We start from the raw sequence: 18,868 nt of genomic DNA on the forward strand, positions 1-18,868 counted from the left end.
ACAGTCCATCAATAATTACCATGGTTACCTACGTACCAAAAAAGTTTGGAACTTGGTGATACCTCTAATCTAAACAAAAAAGAATTAGAAAAAAGCTCTTTAGAATAATCACCCGTTATGAGAATGGCAGTTATACCAAAGCTTGTTACGGGAACTGAAGAACAGAAAGTTAACTAATGGAAGGAAATGCATTAGTGATGAGCCCAACATATTAGAAAAATACTAGCATGTTTACCAACAAGCACAATGGCAAAGTTCGTACACTGAATCTTGTCATGGTTAATGATGCAGTTTACTATCTAGTGGTAAATGCTCAATCATAACAGCAAATAGCAGGTCGTTAACAAGCGTACCTTGACAAAGTTCATATCGAACTGATAGGAAATGCATATATAAACCTTAATTAACAGCATATAGCAGGTCGCCCAGTTATCACGATAAGAAAGTTTATTTCAAAACGTATAGTCATCCAAAAGAAGGCAGGCAGACACAGACAGAAGCAAATAACTGCCTAGGCTTCATCTGCCGCGCTAATCCTGTCCATGATGTTTGCAACAACCTCCTTGGATTGCTGAAGCAGGACAATGCTCTTCTTGAGGCGGTCGCGCTTGGTTCCGGTGCTCGGCGGCGGCGAGAGCATCCGCTCAACCCCAGCCATGTTGTTGCCCAGGAGCTCGTTGGCCAGCTCATCCTCGAGATCGTTCTCCACGAGCCGCTTGACACCGCGGAGGACATGAAGCGCCAACCCATCGACGTGCCTGAGCACTATGCTCTTCCAGTACGCGGTCAGCCGTGCCCTCAAGTCAAATGCCTGCGCTGCTAGGTCAGCGTGCATCCTAAGACGACACACGTCCACTTCCCCAAAGCATTCCAGGGTAATCTTAGATGGCCTGGACTTGTCCTTGTCGTCCACAGAATCCATGAACTTCTTCTGACCTTCCATTATGGCTTCCCAAGTCTTCATGTAGTCAGGGTGTCAGCAGACGCCCTGCTGTTACTAAGGAGAAGTGGACCGAGGATGGGGAAGGCCCGCAAGTCAGGCCCAGATCGCCAAGACAAAGGAAGCCCAATCCCAGATTCATCGGAGAGCAATGGGCCTGAGGCAAACGCTTGCTAGCGTGAAAGGGGCAAGTCCCCTGTAATATAAAGAGGGGAGAGAGCACTCGTGAGGGTACACGGATGAAAACAGAACTCAAATTACTCTACTAAGATTCATCATCGCTATCCCTGTTCTTCTTCCTCCTCAACTTCTCCTCCACGGCTCCTTTTCCCCCTTCTCCCGACCTCTGCCTCTCACAATTGGTATCAGAGACAACGCTCCTCGGCCTTCGATTCCGTTTTCGACCCACTGTTCCCTATCGATCGCTTGAATTCCACCAGATTTTGGTTGGTCTAACCCTAAATCGAGGCCTGTGGACTGCAGCTTGATTCGGGGATTCCGTAATTCCGATCCAGGAATCGCAATTTGTGGTGTGCGTCGATCTGGATCGAGCCTCCCTCTCTTCACACGAACACTATACCCACCGCCAGAAGAAACTCGGGGCCATGGATCCGAACTAGAAGCTCCTCCTGGATGAAATCGACAAGCGCATCGCCGCCCGCTTCGACGGTCTTGAGCGCCGGCTCGACGCCTCTGCCGATTCCTCCTCATCCAAACTCGATGCCTTGGAAAGCGCTGCCCGCTCGTTCGATGAGTGGCGCCCTGGCGTCGATGGCTTCATCGACGACCTGCGCGTGGAGGTCAAGCGCCTCTCCTCCCTGAAGCTTGAGGTCGGGAAGATCTCCAAGTACATGGAGCGCTCCATGGTGGATGGGCCATCTCCGACTTTGGGTGTGCACGGGTCCGTTCCTGACGTGCTCGCCCCCAAGCCCCTATCGGCTCCGCCCTCGCCAGTGGCTCCACTCCCCACCGTCAAGTCCTCCCCGCGCACTCCGACGAATAGGTCCCCTGCGCCGTCACCAACACACAAGTCGGCCGCGCATGGGGAATTCGAGGCTGCCCTGCGCACATCTGCGGGAACATCAGCCAACAGGCCCGACGGGCACCGCTTCGATTTTGGGACCCGGGACGGTGCTTTCTGTGACAGAACCGCCCAATTTATACAAGATCAAGTACGGTTGTCCCCGCTAACACGTTGACACACCCATACTTTCACTCATATAAACCCGGTAGTCCGCCGAGTGTCTCGAAAGACCTCGGTAAATCAATATCACAACCAAGATCGCGTGATTAAGCAAATACACATCACATACATCGGGTTGCAGCGGAAATAATATTACAAAGGGGTTAACAAATAATAGTACAAGTTTGGGTTTCAAAATCGCTTAGTGAAAACAACATAGCTTTCAAATGATTACATTAATATAAGTTCCAAATATATTGCTAGCATAGTGACATCATCCGACAAAAGCATATAGATGAGAAGTAAGTATAGAATCTCCTGGTCCATTTATCATCCGACTGATAACTTGTTCAACCTTAAGTGTGGTGCACCTTTCTGATCCAATGAAAATGACATAAGTTGCTCACTAGATGACCGACGTCATTATAGGGATCGTCAAGTAGAGTCACTTGTCTACCACCTCTTGCAGTCTGTTTATGTTCCTATTAGTGACCTGTTCTTCAAAGGTTAACCGTTGGACGACTTCACAAGGGAGTCCTATTGCATCTAGTTCGACATATAGATCGCTTGACATGATAAGGAGAGATAACCAAGGAAGAGCTCAAGTGAGAATAACATATCGGTGCAGTTCTGCAATGGATCATGACTAGAAACCTCGATACCAGCGCGTGCCGAGCAGCACAACCTTGTGTGCGCACCCACAGGAGGCTCTCGGTTTCATCGCGGCACCATAGATCGCTAATCGTGGCACCATTACTGAACATATAACCCACAAGAAATCTCACATGGCATAAATTGGGTTGCATAGGAGCAAGCACTATGCGAAGGAGGGATAGCAAACAAAGGTAGTCACAAGGTTAGGAGTCAACAAGCAAGGGATCCGAAAATCAAAACACAACGCAAGAGAGCATAGCTTAATTGCCAAAGACAACTGAGCAGGGGACTTCTTGCCAAATTTCTATATACGTCTTGTGTCCACCAAGTGATTACCAAAACTTGGACGTGGTTCTAGGATAGCGCTCTTCAACACTCGTATGCTTACCGAGGACAAAAGGGGTGATAACTATGGCACTAATTAGATAACAAGCATACATACCCACCACTTGGCTAAACTAGAGGACATTAAGCATGTAACCACAATTATTTCTAGCAAGGCTAAGCACACACTTTTCTCAAGCACTTCCTATTCAAACAACATGGAACACGACATTCTTGTTTAACTCCACACAAGGAAGATAGTGTAATACATCGATCACAAGTTACTTAGTACTCAGAACAAAGGAAGGGAAGCATATTTATGCACAAGCACAATCATGATGCATGCTCATCCTATTCGTCCTCACGAAATTGCCAGCCTAAGGTGGCAATCACGTTCTATATCGGTGGCATAACACGTACTCTCTCGATATATAGCTAGTCGTCAGCTACATTCAATCTACGCATTCGTGGTTAGCGTACCTGCAGGCAAATTCATTGCAGCCCATCCCCACAAGAGATAAATAAGCGCATAATGAAAACAGTAAACTAAGATACTCTCCATATATACATCCCCAGATGTATATACTTTGATATCAATAGCTACCCGATACATATACCCGCAATTAAGTACCTTCATATATACATGTGTGTAATATGTAAATATTCCAGTAACCACAGCTAACTCTCCCCTAGACCGACAGTTGGACGGTCATACTCTCACAACTCACACTTACCTGGGCGTAGAGGCAATTGATCCATACAGTACCATTCAAGCGAATGGCATCCATACAATAGCACGTCGTATGGACGACGAAAGAAAAATTGCAATAAAGTACATCCCTTAAAGTTAGTACCTAGATAGCCACCTAATAGTTCTTAACTAGGCATAAAGGAAGATGTCGCTAGCATAGTTTTGCAAATAAGTTTTGACAAATTTGCCTGTAGCTAAAGTTTTAGTTAAAATAGACCTTTTAAAACCAAAACTTAGCTTTTAAAACTATGTACCTGACAGTATTATGCTTAATCTCGCTCTGATACCAGCTATGACAGAACCGCCCAATTTATACAAGATCAAGTACGGTTGTCCCCGCTAACACGTTGACACACCCATACTTTCACTCATATAAACCCGGTAGTCCGCCGAGTGTCCCGAAAGACCTCGGTAAATCAACATCATAACCAAGATCGCGTGATTAAGCAAATACACATCACATACATCGGGTTGCAGCGGAAATAATATTACAAAGGGGTTAACAAATAATAGTACAAGTTTGGGTTTCAAAATCGCTTAGTGAAAACAGCATAGCTTTCAAATGATTACATTAATATAAGTTCCAAATATATTGCTAGCATAGTGACATCATCCGACAAAAGCATATAGATGAGAAGTAAGTATAGAATCACCGAGCCCACCGGTGGTTAGCCACCATCATCAACAGGTCGAGAACATCACCTGCAACAAGGTGGGATAAACCCTGAGTACTCGAATGTACTCAGCCAGACTTACCCGTCTTAAACCAAAATAAAGCGACACCAAGGATTATGCAAGACTTTCTTTAGTGGGCTAGCTGACTTATTTGCGAAAAGCATAAGCTATCATGAAGAAACCATTTTCAATACTTTGCATCATCTTTATTATGACCTATCCATCTAGGTAAGCACCTGTACTATAGCAATCACTTGATTAACCAATAACATCCAGTTACCAATTTAGATTTAGCATATCCCATACTATCCAGATAACCATCATTGTTCCATAATAATTACTACGATGAAGTAACTCGAGTCAAGTGCTCACTATCCAGGAGCGATGGCGATTCGAATCGATTCCTAACCAGCTGGTGATTTATTCCTTACACAAACCTCACTCACCCGCTAAAGTGAGATATTGATCACCGAGTCAACTTTCTAGGAATCTCAAGTTTGCCAGGAACCACATGTACCCGGGGGCCGACCGACTGCACTTTGGTCTTATCATCTCGCCCCCGTGTCCTACCACACCTGCTCCGGCACAGTGCGTTGCGGGCAATCTACTTGGCCCGAAAAAATCTCCCAGCTTCGCGGTCGGAAGGTACTTTATCCGGTCAGCTAAATGTAAGGCATGCGTTCAACATGACTCGAGGCCCAACAACGGTCGGTCCTTAATCGACACAGACAGAAACTAACAGCACCTCAGAACCCTGTCTGGTTGCCTCCAACTTTTTCCGTCCGGTCTCCAATTCTCCATCACACATGGTTAATTCTAGGATATCATTCTTTCCATAGCTAAATTCTTCCGGTAACCACCTATCAATGTAGGTGACCGGATATCACCGATCGCTACTGGTCTAAGCAAGGCTAAGCAGTTATTCGATCCTGACCTAACAGGGTAAAAAGGTAATAAGGTAGGCAAGGATAGTAATAAATGCATCAACGGTTTCAATCAACTCCTACAACTTAATGCAACAATATATAACTCATATATAGAAAAAATTGCTTTTATAAATTAGGAGACTTATAATGCTCCGGGGCTTACCTGGGATCCGACACAAGTCAGTTCAGTTAGCTTGCACCATCCTGGTGACATCTCAGATCCTAGCACTCGCTTAGCCCATCCATCTTCGGGACAGATCCATCAAACACTGTCTTCGGGTTTGGCTCCAACATCACGTCCTTCACGTGGTTCATCTAGCGTACCTAAATGAGATGCAAGATGCATGTGTATGAATGTGATAAATGGTAACACAAGATGCATCACATAAGCATTCAAGACAACACAAGATTATGTAAGACATAGACACCAATAGCTATTTAACTATCATCACACAACTAACTATAGAGAGCAAGCACATCAAGCATGACACAAGTTTAATAAGGTCACAAGTATCATAACTTGATCATCAACAAAGCCACACTTAGCAATATACAAGCAAACAACTATAATTGGAATCTGTCAATTTCTGGATATGCAAACACCAGCTATAAGATTTAGCTATAACTGGAGTTACACAAATCCAAATGACTTGCAAGAAGACATTCTGGAAAGCTTATGAAATTTTCTACAATTCATCTTTAATCATCTTAGCATGATTCTCAAGTTAACTAAGTCAAATATATCTATTTACAGAAACTGGTCCATAATTGACAGAAAACAGCCATTTCTGAAACCCAACTTTAAACAGCTGTAACTCTTAAACTACTTGGCCAAATGACACCAAATTTTAATAGAAGTTAGATACTTGAATTATCTACAACTTTTATATAAACAAGTTTCACAACAAAGCACATTATCATGAAGAACTTTGCTAAGTTCTCAGATCTGTCCATAAACCACACCGGCAAGAAAATAATTATTAACTTATGTTGCAAATTCATAATTGGGCTAAACCAACTTTACCAACATTTCACACATGACTAAAGAACACCAGAAAACCTAGTGTCCATGACCAAATAAATTCTTTTAATGCATTTCTTAATTTATTTTAGATAACAAGGTGACTTAATGAACATATACCAAAAGCATATAATAAATTCTACAAAAATTACAGTGGCTCGCATATCCTCTCAATAGTCTACTGTACAAATTTCACTCCATTTGGATATGTATAGCAACCTCTATGAAAAAGACAAGTTGCTAAAGCAAGAATTCATGTGAGAGCAAGATAAACCAATAACTCACTCATACTTCATCCAATACTCATGAAATTTTTACCACACATCAACTATCACATGAGTAGCATGCCACAAAAATTTCACTTCATTTGGAGCCCTAGATCTATAGTTATGAAAAATAACAAATTCAACTAGCATTATAACCTTACTGCACAAATCTATTTTTACCGCAAAATATTTAAACTAAAACATGCCATATTATAGATCCACTGCATAGACAATTTCACAAGGATTCCAAAAAGTCCTCATTTGCTATTTTACGAATTTCCTATGAATTACTATGAATTTCCAAAGATTCAGCAAATTACTACAAATAGGTCCTTATCGGCACTATTCATCTGAGTCACTGACTTCGCAGTTAGAACCCTGACTTTCGTCGAATTTTTGTAGGAGGTCCCTGATGGGATTTTGAATAGGGAGGTCGTCGGAGGCTCGCGGTGCCGGCCAGAGGAGGATGTTCGGCGGCGATGGAGTGGCGGAGGAGCATCAGTGGGTTATCTCGCACTCGTAGGTGGCCGCGACATGGATGGAGGCGGCCTGTGGCCTGCTGGCCGCGTGAGCAGGTGGAACGCCGACGACTGCTCGGCGGCGACGGCGCCACGACGGTCGAGGTGACTGGAAAAGGGGCGCAGGAGGGGCGGCGCATGACGGAGAAGGTGATGCCGCGCTTGGTTCGGACGGAGGAGGGATGGAGTGGAGGCAGTAGCAGCGGCAGCGAGCTCGGCGGCGGCATTCATGGCGGGCGCGCTCTGGCGCGCGCGTGTAGCGTAGAGGGCGAGGGAGGAGGAGAGCAGGGCGAGCAGAGAGGCGAGTGAGGGCGCTCTGGTGCTCCCCATTTACGCAGGCAGGGGCAGGCGGCTTCGACGGGGCGCCCACGACGCGTGGAGCAGCGGCGGCGAGCATGACATCCGCGTGTCCCCTATGGGGCCCGCCATCGAACACCTGGCGCGCGCGATGGAGCCTGAGTTCAGACGCGTTTTTCAGCATATTCGGCTTGGATTCGGACCTGGGCGCCTGTAGCAAAGTTGTTGTCCACAAGCTGCTCTCCAACTTTTATTAAGGGTGCATAGACATTAAACTCTCGGATTAGTAGCTAATCAAGCCTCAAGTTGACATTGTCAGTGACTTAACAAGGGTTAAGTGTCGCTCTGCTTGAAGTCGAACTACTTGGTCCAAACATGGTCAAACTGATCCCAACCTTTTGCATGATCTTCTCCAATGAATTAGCTCCAACTTCTATTTTGGGGTCAAGTCAAGTTGCTTAACAAAAACACGAGAACGCGACATGCCAACGTCGACGACGATGAATTCCAGACTTAGAAAAATTCTAAGTCTGAAAACAGCCGCTGATTCAATCTTCGAGCCTCTGTTTGACTTATTTCCAAGTTGATCTAGCTCTTGGTCCAAAAACAAAGTTTGTTCTACATGATATGTACTACAACTTTAATTTAAGGTCCAACCTCAAAACTGGTATAGAACCTACTGTTCTACTTTGACCAAAGTAGGATCACGATGAAGCTTAAATTATCCTTTTTGATCCATTGGAGCATTTTCTTGGCATTTGCCCAACATGAACCTTTCATGACTTTTGTTGTAGAGTTCATCTAGAGTCATTTTGGCAAGGTTGCAAGGTTTGGTTGACATTTCATGTTCTCATTCACTTAATAGTGTAATTCAAGCACTTAGCAAAGTCATTCCAATAAGGATATAACTTATCATTTCATGTGACTTTTTGATTCCAAACTTCACAAAACTTTTCCATGGATCAATATAGATGGGTATTGATGTGAGACACATGAAGATATTCCAATAACACCACCCAAGCATATATCTTGAAAAGGGGTCTATAGGCGAACAAAAGGTGCAATATCCAAGTTTAGGTTGGGGCTCGTTTATATAGGTTTGACCTTGACATCTTCATCATCACTTAATATACCATGTTTTAGCTCAAACCCATTGCTTAATTGGTGGCAAAGACCTGGGGTGTTACACTTTCGGAGTGCCCACCACTCTGATTCCACCGCCCGGTAAGGGTACGTTTCCTAGTCGACCTCCTTCCATGTTTCCTCTTCCGTGTCCTCCGCCTCGCCCACCACATCCACACCCACAGCACCATTACGAGTCCAATCATCAGGGGGATTCCAAAGGGGATCACATAGGGAAATTGTTTAAGTTTGATTTTCCTAAATTCGACGGTGACCACCTAAAACTGTGGATTAAGCAGGCAGTTCATTACTTCAAACTCTACCGTGTCGAGTCCACTGTGTGGCTATCTGCTGCCACTATGCATTTCCAGGGACCAGCCAAGCGCTGGCTCTCTTTAGTTGAGGAAGAGCTTGAAAATCAGGGGTGGGATGAGTTCTGTGCACAATTGTTGTCACACTTTGCACGCGACGAACACGAACTCCTTCTTCGTTGTTTGTTCCAAATCCGGCAAACTGGTCCTGTTTCTAAGTATATCGAGAAGTTCATAGGGCTGGTAGATGAACTCAAAGCTTATGCTAAACATCCAGACCCTCTTTACTATGTTCAATGTTTCATTGACGGCTTGCGTGATGAAATTAAAGTTGTTCTTATGGTTCACAAGCCAGCTACTCTGGATACTGCCTGCGTATTGGCTGAATTGCAGGAGGAAGCGTTGGGGCTCACCAAACGGCCATACCGGCGCTTCGATCAAGCCAGCAACTCCAAGCCCGGGTGGGGGCCTCCCTTGGCCTTGCCACCACCGCCTCCACAAGCTCCTGGTGTGGTCAGGCGCCCAGTGAATGTCGCTGCAACGACGACTGATGACAAGATGCAAGCCCTTCGTGCTGCTCGTCGCGCTCAGGGGCTCTATTATCGCTGCAGCACCAAGTGGATCCGAGATCATTGATGCTCCGAGATGGTACAGCTTCACCTCATTCAGGAACTTTGGGATATTGTGCCAATCTCTGATGATGCAGATGAGGAGGGCCCGGCGTCCCCAACGACGTCCCATATCATGATGCACCTATCGGTGTCAGCAATGGTAGGCTCAACTGCACCGGGCACTCTATGTTTGTCGGGATCTCTTTAGGGCATAGCTATCTCCATCTTGGTCGACTCTGGCAGCTCACACTCATTTCTGAATGCGTCCCTCGCTTAGTCGTTGGTGGGTGTTCAAAATCTAGCTCAACCTATCAGTGTTCAGGTAGCTAATGGCGATGTCACTCAGTGTTCAGCCCATATTCCTACAGCTCGTTGGGAGGTCCAGGATTACTCATTCTCTATTGATTTGAAGTTGTTCCCATTGTCTGCTTATGATATGATTTTGGGACTGGATTGGTTGGGCAGTTTTAGCCCTATGCACGTTCACTAGTCTCATCAATGGATGGCCATACCTTATCAGGGCTCTACTGCAGTTTTACTAGGCAAGTCTGCGATAGTGCCATCAGGTTCAGTCATTCAGTTATGTTTGGTGTAGGATTCAGTAGAACCTCATTTAGCTACTGCTCATTTGCTAGTTGCAGTTTAGGATTTACTCTTAGAGTTTGCACTGTTGTTTGAGCCAGTTTCCGGTCTACCACCACGCCGTTACTGTGACCACGCTATTCCGTTGATTCCTGGTGCTCATCCAGTGGCTATCAGGCCTTACTATTATGCTCCCATGTTGAAATCAGAAATCGAGCGACAGGTTACTGACATGTTGCAGCAAGGCATCATTCAGAAAAGCTCTAGCTCTTTCGCTTCTCCAGTGCTACTTGTCAAGAAGAAAGATCAAACCTGGCGTTTTTGCGTTGACTACCGCTAGTTGAACACAATCACTGCGAAGGCCAAATACCCGGTTCCTGTCATTGAAGAACTGTTGGATGAGTTAGCTAGTGCCAGTGTGCTTTCAACTCTAGACTTACAATCTAGTTTCCACCAGATCCGACTGAAAGATGGGGAAGAACATAAGACAGCATTTTAGACACACTTTGGGCAATTTGAGTTTTGTGTGATGTCCTTTGGCTTGACTGGTGCTCCTGGCACATTTTAGGACGACATGAACATGACTTTGCAACCATGTCTGTGACAGTTTGCTCTAGTATTCTTCGATGACATATTGGTGTACAGTCGGTCTATGGAAGAGCACCTGACACATTTGAGAATGGTCTTTGAACTCTTGGCTCGCGATCATTGGCAGCTCAAACATTCCAAGTGCACCTTCGCACAAAGTCAGATCGCTTACCTAGGTCACGTCATCAGCGCTGACGGTGTGGAGACTGATCTGTCCAAGTTGGACACAATTGTAGCATGGCCGACCCCTACGTCGACCAAGGAACTCCGGTCCTTCTTGGGATTGGTCGGCTACTACCGTCGTTTCGTTCGTCACTTTGGCATCATTTCAAAGCCTCTGTCAAATTTGTTGAAGAAGCATACCCTGTTCATCTGGACACCGGACCACGAGTCTGCATTCTAGGCTTTGAAAGCAGCGCTGTGCCAGTCTCCCGTCCTGGCCTTACCGAACTTCGCACGACCTTTCACCATCGAGACCGACGCCTCGGATGTAGGGGTTGGGGCTATGCTCATGCAAGACGGTCACCCGCTCGCATATCTTAGCAAGGCTCTGGGAACTAAGTCCAAGGGGCTGTCCACGTACGAGAAAGAATTCTTGGCTATCCTTCTCGCAGTCCAAGCTTGGCGTTCCTACCTGCAATTTCAGGAATTCGTCATTCTCACTTACCAAAAGAGCCTTACTCAACTGATGGATCAACGACTGCATACCTATTGGCAGCAACGAGTCTTCTCCAAACTGATTGGACTCCAATATCGGATTGTTTACAGGGCTGGTTCAGCAAATCGAGCGGCTGACGCGTTGTCTCGACACCCTCAGCCACCGGCTATTTGCAATGCTGTTTCCTCTGCGGTGCCATCCTGGACAGCGGCGGTCAGCGCTAGTTACCATAATGATCCTTTCGCGACTCAGCTGATCACCAAACTCACACTATATCCTGCTTCTGTTCCCAAGTACTCCTTTCAGTCCGGCATCCTTCGTTACTGCTCCCGCGTGTGGGTAGACGCTGATTTTGGGCTGCAACAGTCCCTCATTACACAGTTTCACTCCAGCTCTTGGGGTGGACATTCCGGCGTGCCTGTTACTTATGCTCGACTCAAGCAATGTTTTGCCTGGTGTGGCATGAAGACCGCTGTCAGAGAGTTCGTCCAAGCTTGTGTCACTTGTCAACAATCCAAATATGATCGAGCTAAACTGCCAGGGCTTCTGCAACCACTGCCAGTACCCGACTCGGCATGACAACTTCTTTCTCTTGACTTTATTGAAGGACTTCCAACTTCCCAATCGTATAATTGCATCCTGATGGTCGTTGATCTCCTCACTAAGTATGGACATTTCATCCCTCTTCGCCATCCTTTTACTGCAGCGGACGTGGCTAAGGCATTCTTCACCAATGTGTACCGGCACCATGGACTGCCTCACTCCATCATCTCTGACCGAGACCGTATCTTCACAAGCCATTTTTGGTCGGAGCTGTTCCAGTTGGCCAATGTCGAGTTATGCCGAAGCACAGCCTACCATCCACAATCGGACGGCCAAACTGAGCGTCTCAACCAATGCCTGGAGACGTATCTGCGCTATTTTGTTCATGCCACACCAACCAAATGGAGTAAGTGGCTCACCTCTGCTGAGTTCTGGTACAACACGAGCTCCCACTCGGTCATCGGTCGTTCTCCATTCGAGGCATTGTATGGCTACCCACCTCGTATGCTTGCTGTTAACCCCAATTCGACAACCAATCAAGAAGTGTTCAACTGGGCTTCTGGGCGTCAGTTCATGGATGAGTTACTGCAGCAGCACCTCAATCGGGCTAAGAGTCGCATGAAAAAGCAAGCCGGCCAGCACCGATCTGAACGTCACTTCAACGTGGGCGAGATGGTCTTCCTTAAACTGCAACCGTATGTCCAAACTTCCTTGGCACCCCGTTCACACCAAAAGCTCAGTTTCCGCTTCTTTGGTCCATACCGTGTTATGGCTCGAGTTGGCATGGTGGCTTACAAGCTTGATCTTCCGGCACACTCTGCTATACATCCTGTTTTTCACGTTTCCCAGCTCAAACGTGTCGTGGGGACATCTCATCAGGTAATTCCAATACTTCCTACTGATTTTGCCCTGCATCTGGCTCCGGAGAAGATTCTGCAGACTCGCTCCACAGCTCGCGGCGACAAGCAAGTGTCTCAGGTGCTGGTCAAATGGAACAATCTGTCGTCGGAGCTCGCTACCTGGGAAGACTACGAAGCCCTGCGCCAAGAATTTCCTCGTGCCACTGCTTGGGGTCAAGCCGTGTCCAAAGGAGGAGGGGATGTCAGTAGACGCCCTGCTGTTACTACAGAGAAGAGGACCGAGGATGGGGAAGGCCCGCAAGTCCAGCCCAGATCGCCAAGGCAAAGGAAGCCCAATCCCAGATTCATCGGAGAGCAATGGGCCTGAGGCAAACGCTTGCTAGCGTGAAAGGGGCAAGTCCCCTGTAATATAAAGAGGGGAGAGAGCACCCGTGAGGGTACACGGATGAAAACAGAACTCAAATTACTCTACTAAGATTCATCATCGCTATCCCTGTTCTTCTTCCTCCTCAACTTCTCCTCCACGCCTCCTTTTCCCCCTTCTCCCGACCTCTGCCTCTCACACAGGGTTCGCCGTATAGTCTGCCACCAGCTCCATCTCTATCATCTCCTTGACGTGCTGCGCAGACCGTGCCCGGGTCTTCTCCATCAGGCTCTGGATGGCGTGGTGGCATGACGACTGCACCTGTGGAAAGTTTTCAGAGTGCTGAAGCAAAACTTTCATCACCAGGTCCTCCACATACTCCCACACCTCGTTGACAAGATCTTGCGGTACTTGGCTAACCATCTCCACCTTCTTCTTGAGCATGACATGGAACGCCGATCTTGGCAGAAAGTTGGGGAAGTTGATGCCCATGGTCTCCTCCAGAACACGTATCTCCTCCGTCAGAAAGTTCTCGTCGCTGCGCCTTGGGCATTCCGTTGGAAGCTTCTTTGCATATGTAGCATCTCTGCAATACGAGCTGTGCCATGGAAGTAGCAGTCATCCGGATAGCCTCCAAACTCGCCCCTGACCAGTATCTTCTCCAGTGAAGTGCAGACCTTCTTGACAATGTGGAAGAACACTCTTACGGCATCCCCAGTGTTAATGAGATCCGGTGGCATCTGGTCGAGCTCGGTGCTGCTGCGGATGAGGCGATCATTGATTTGCTTGACAATGTCGGGGAGGCACTTGGCAATGATGGTCGCTTGAATCTGCATTAGCCGCTGTGCAAGGACTGGAATGCCGACCATGGACTTGTCAATCTTCGAAAGCAACGGGTGATTCTTGAACAGCCGCGCCTCCTCAATGCGCGCCTGGTCGTACGTTTCCTCACCAACACGGTTACGGACACAGACGTAGCCAAAGCCAATGTGCACGTCGTCCATGGTGACTTTCTCAAGCAGCCCCTCTGGAGCCTTATCGACCTTGGTGACCACGTCCAGCGTGCGCTCGCCAGTGCGGTCCACCTGCTGCGACATGCGGATGGACTCGCACGTCGGGAAGTCCACTGTGACCGAGAGCGCGTTCAGGATGATGCTCTCCTTCGGGGCGATGTACTCCTTGGCCCTCGTTTAGTTGCCGGATTCGGCAGTGGCAAAATCACTGTGTTACTGTATTATTTCATTTGTATTTAGTAATAATTGTCCAATCGTTGACTAATTAGGCTCAAAACGTTCGTCTCGCAAAGTACAACTAAACTGTGCAATTAGTTTTTGATTTCGTCAACATTTAGTATTTCATGCATGTACCGTAAGTTTGATATGACGAAGAATCTTCTTTTTACATAGTGCCAAAGTTTTGATTTTAGGTAACTAAACACCCCAATCTTTGCGGTCTGGTCATAGATGTCCTCTGGTTGCCCCTGCACGGGGACCCGCGTGATACCTGGGAGGTCGACGAGTGTGAGGTCGGGCACGCCACGCTTGGGCACGACGAGCGTGATGGGCGCGTCGGAGATGCCCTTGCCACTCCCAGCGATCTCCGCTGTGGCGGCGTTGATGGCGTCCGCGACGTTGGCCTCGGTGGTGGTCACCACGCGACCGTTGCTGTACTCGAGCTGGAGCTTGGGCGAGTCGGCTGAAGGGTCTCCCTGGAGCCGCATGACGAGAGGCACGCGCGTGCAGAAGCCCTGGCCACGCGGCTGGCTGATGCCGGCCAGGGACTCGAGGACACTGGACTTGCCGCTGGACTGATCGCCGACGACGACGATGGTTGGCAGCTGGATGCCCTCCTGGGTCACCTTGAGGTGGCGCAGCCGGTCTACGGCGTTGAGGGCGGGGCGGATCTGGTCGTTGTACGAGGCCGCGATGGTGCTTGCTGTGACGCCGCTGGCAATGGCCGCGGCCGCGCCCTTGGCGTCCACGACATCGTTCTCCAGCTTATCCCCTGTCCGACGCTTCTTGGACACGCTGTTTCTCTCAGTTTCTGTTTCCCAATTCCCAGTGTCTTTCCGTTCTCTTGTACATGCTATTTACAAAAATATTATACAACACACATATATTTTAAAAAAAAACACATGGATTTTTTTGTCCCTCTCTTTTCATAGGTGGAGGAAGCGTCGTCGTCGTCCTCGTCCAGTACCATGTGGTTTGCGGTGGTCGACCGTGACGGCGCTGGCCAACCTACGGCCGGACGGCCACCCGGGGCGTACATGTTAGCTCTTGCATGTCTTCACTTCGTTCATATTGTCCACGATCTGACTGAGAAAACCGATCGATGTTGACTGTATATATACGAGCTGCAAGTTTGAGAAAACCGATTTGTTTTTTTTTTTTGTCCTTGCATAGAAAAAAATGTTTCTTGTGATATGTGGATTTGTAATCTTGTGATTTGTGATTGTCTAGAGGTAGAAGAAGGCTGAAGGTAGAAGGAGGATGGAGGCTGTTGGATTTTAATTCTATGGCGAAAAAAAAAATCATATATTAAAACTACATAAAACATATAGTTGTTGGTAGACACACTGGTTAACACGTACGCCGATGCTTTTTTCCTCACACAAAAAAGAAAACGATACGGCCAAAGTCTGTGGGGAGGCGTAGGGGCCAAAGTAAAGGCCGCATCCAGCTGGGGAGACCAGGGGACTAGTGCGGGGAGCCGGGGAGTCGTAGGCTCGTAGTGGCGCGTCGTTGTGGCTGTGTACGCAGGCCACTTCATTTTGGCAGCCAGACGGATCCAGGAATAGCTGCCGAGAGTGAACCCAGTGGGACAAATCGGCGAACCTTCACTACAATTAAATTATTCTCCGACAGTGCAAATTTTTCTTTTCGAGAAATAATTATTCCCGCCTGCTTCCTTTCCGGACGGTGACGAGCACGGCACATCTCTTTTTCTTTTTCTCGTGCCGGCGAGCACTCTCACGCCTGGAGCCAATATTTTCTTTCTTTTTTTTTCTCTGGATGTGACGTCACTTTAGATAAAAAAAATATTTATTCAAATTGTTACAACTTCTCAATGGTGCATCCAATTTTAATTCCGTTTGCACCGGTATGTTCTACACGACGAGACAAACAAAACTAGACCCACTAGCATATGTTTCAAGATTTTTTTTTTCTAATAACAATTTATATATCCTATCTTATAACATATAACTTATACATATAACTTGTGGAACAAACTTCAACGTATAACTTAACTTATACATATAATTTATACACATGACTTCAAGATATAACTTCAACGTGACAAAGTTATGCACATAACTCATACATATAACTAACTACTCACTCTGGTTTTGATATTAAAGTCGTTCGGGAGGATTTTGCGATTTCAAAATACTGGTCGTTCATCTGGTATTCGGTCCATTGTGGACTCTTCTACCCTCGCGCATGCTCGCTCCCGAGGCCGGAACTCGCTAGCTCCCGAGGCAATTAAACTGCAGCCCTCCGTCTTCCCCGCGCGCTCCCGTCTTTAGTCGTAGTCGTGCCCTCCCGTCTTCAGCCATAGCCGTGCCCTCGCTCTCGTCTTCTCCGCCGGGTTCTACCTCCGCGAGCGTCAGCATGGCTCAACTTCTTCGCGTGCGCTGGCGATGGCGGAGGGCGGCGAGTAGCCCGCGCGTGGCGGCGAGCCTGACGGCGGCACGCTGTCCGCGGCGTCGATCCGGAAGAAGGCCATCGAGGTGGGGTCACGCGTGGACATGCTGCAGACCGCGATGATGGTCGGCGAGGAGCCCGCGCGCGGCGGCGAGCCTAACGGCGGCACGCTGTCCGTGGCGTCGATCCGAAAGAAGGCCATCGAGGTGGGGTCGCGCGTGGACGCGCTGCAGACCGCCATGATGGTCGCACCGCCTCACCACCGCGAGCGCTAGAGGCACCACCACCACCTCTCTCGCTCGCGCGCACGGCATTGCTGCTCGTCCAACGGTCATTGAAGCCATGGATAAGTCTAATATCAAATCCATCTTGCCTAGCAGCTTCACAAAATAAATGATCATTAACCTCTAAATGAGATGGTGCATTGTCCTTAACAATGTAGATCGGTTTGTGAATATCCTCCATTGGCCATTTTTCTCTAATAGCCGGCAGTACCCTCTCAATCATGAACTCCCTAATCACATGTCTTGTGATGTGAGCAATTGGTTTAACTTCCCATGTTCCAGCTTCCCGATTCACACTCCTCTTAGCTTGTTCATAAGTCACAAGAGGGAATGATCCAATTTTTCCATCAAAAATACAAACTCCATTATGAAACCTTGACCGAGCTGATACAATCAAAAACATTAGGCGTGGAATATGGTTCTTACTTTTACTAGAACGATGCGGATCATCTTCTTCAGGCAGCAAGTAATATTTTGCAGAATTTTGTGTAAGGAAAAACCACTTCTCATCGATGAACACATGATCAAATAAATCTTTGAAACATGGATCATTAGGTGTGATGTTCGGATCAAGCATATCAACACACCACTGTAACCTAGTCTTCTTGTTTGCTTCGGTTAGGTAAGGTTTGATGCTGTTTGAATGACGCCTAAGGAGTCCTTTACGCATGCACCGAATCAACTTTGCCTTGCCAACATGTAGGCGCCTACTCATAGTTTCTAAAGTCATTCTTTCATTGAGAGGGATATTGCGTAAAGGTTCCAAATCAATAGGAGTTTCCTTACGGCCTGAACGACCTCTCTTTCTACTTGTTACATTGATCACAATGCCTTGAGCTAATGACTCTTTTCCTCTCTTCCAAATCTTCTAAACAGTACGAATATGCAAACCAAACTGAGATGCTACCTCTCTTGTAACTCCTTTCCCTAACCCGCATTTAAATAGGAGGTTCAGCAGGCAACTGAGGCGACGGAATGGAAAGAAAAAAAGAGCACCATGCACCGCGCAAACGAAAAAAGAGCGCGCCATGCAAAAAAAAAGGAGCGCCATGCAACCAGCACCACAGATCTAAAAAAGAGAGCGTCAGGCCATGCAATCAGCACCACGAAACAAAAAAAGAGCGCCAGGGAACAAAAAAAAAAAGGCGCCATGCACATTACCAGCACGCGTCCACAGCGGCACAGTGCCATGCAAAATCGCCAAAAGTTAGAAAAATGAGCAGCTCAAGGATCGAACCTATGACCTCAGAAGACTGAACACATGCGCTAGCCACTCGAATAGAGAGATGTTGATGTACTAAAATGATTCCGAGACATATTTAATAAGGGCAAACATAGAAAAATAGACCCAAATTAATTACACCTTGGTATGCTAAACCTTGTCCTAAACGACCTTAATATCAAAACCGGAGGGAGTACGTGACAAAGTTATACGTATAACTTTTACGTATAATATTTTGCAGAATAAATTTATCAACATAATTTCATAGAAAACTACAAAAATTATACACAAAACTTTTATGTATAACTTGTTTGTATAACTTAAATATATAACATGATGAATGACATAGAGTAAAGTTGGACGTATAAGTTATGTTGAAGAAATTAAATGTATAAATTAATATCATAACATATTAGTAGAAATATGAAAACTATGTACGGAAATAACTATGTAGCATAACTTAGAAATATATAGCAAAAAAGAGAAAAAAATGGTAAAAAAATAAAAAAAGGAATGTCCAG

The 18,868-nt window shown here is 46.8% G+C and overlaps 1 pseudogene; it reads right to left on the bottom strand.

The window, feature by feature from the left end:
* Nucleotides 1-511: 511 nt before the first annotated feature.
* On the bottom strand, nt 512-17,082 carry LOC136537543 (dynamin-related protein 4C-like; annotated as a pseudogene).
* Between the last annotated feature and the right edge of the window lie 1,786 nt (nt 17,083-18,868).

The sequence above is a fragment of the Miscanthus floridulus genome, chromosome 2, assembly GCF_019320115.1.
Source record: "Miscanthus floridulus cultivar M001 chromosome 2, ASM1932011v1, whole genome shotgun sequence".
NCBI lineage: Eukaryota > Viridiplantae > Streptophyta > Magnoliopsida > Poales > Poaceae > Miscanthus > Miscanthus floridulus.